Genomic DNA, 1,151 nt, shown 5'->3' with positions numbered 1-1,151 from the left:
AATGTTTTATTGCTTTAGCAGGTCAAACTTTTTTTCTCAATTAAAAAGAAATTTCAAGTTAAATTATGTCTTCTTTGAATGAATGCAAAAATATTATGTCCCAAATAACAAGATATATAATGAGTACTCACTCTGGTTAACAGAATGTATACTTCCATAGACTTGAAATTTCTGTTTTGGTTTTACCACAACTCAGCAGCTCTTGAGCCTGACAGAGGCAAAGGTAGATTGATGTTTGGTGATTACAGCTCAAGAACCATTGCCAGATCAGAGGTGTCATGGTTAGAAATGTTTGCCAAATAGCTGTCATGTGTGTTGCACATTCTTACGAGGACAAATGATTTTAAAAGGAGGTTTACATCATGTATACAAATACACCAACTTAAACAGTATTTTATTGAATTAATTATGAAAATAGATTTCATTCTCAAACCAGTAGTGTATGCTTATTTTATTACAAAGCACAAAGCTAAAACTTGACACTTTCAGATGCAAACAAAAATGGATGAGTTATAGATTTATTTTATTGAATAAGCAGTTTTAGTTTCACTAAGGGCCTTGATATGACCATTTAGCTCCAGTAGGCAACACAAATAAGCTTTCATTTTGTGAGGTAACACTATTTTTTTCTTAATTACAAAATTAATATGTCTCTAAAGCCAATGTCGAAAACTTATCAGTCTAAAACACTAATTTGTAAGGTCATTATTTATAATGATCTCTTTTCCAAAAGCATCACATAATGTTTAATTAAAAATTAAATTAAGGCCAACTTGCATTAATATGCATTTACACATATATCCAAGATCCATTGAAAAGGTTCGATGTCCTTGTTTATCAAACTAAAAAAAGTTAGGAAAAAAAATGTTAGGAAAACCTGGATAGAAACTTTGAATGTTTAGAAAAAATAATCAATGTGTAAAGCAAGTCCTGGGAATAAAGTTGACACCTTTGAAAGCTTCATTGACCCTTGGTGGGCTGAAATGCTAAGCATTAGGAGGAATTCCAAATAGTCTATCCACATAACACATTTTTTTTTTTTTAGCTGAAGTCTCACTCGGTCGCCCAGACTGGAGCGCAGCGGCCGCTCGCGGCCACCGCAGCCTCGACCCGCCGGGCTCCGGCGATCCTTCCGCCTCCGCCTTCCGAGG

This window comes from Carlito syrichta, unplaced genomic scaffold (genome assembly GCF_000164805.1).
Source record: "Carlito syrichta isolate Samal-C Ts95f unplaced genomic scaffold, Tarsius_syrichta-2.0.1 Scaffold138016, whole genome shotgun sequence".
Lineage (NCBI taxonomy): Eukaryota > Metazoa > Chordata > Mammalia > Primates > Tarsiidae > Carlito > Carlito syrichta.
This window is presented reverse-complemented; position numbering follows the sequence as displayed.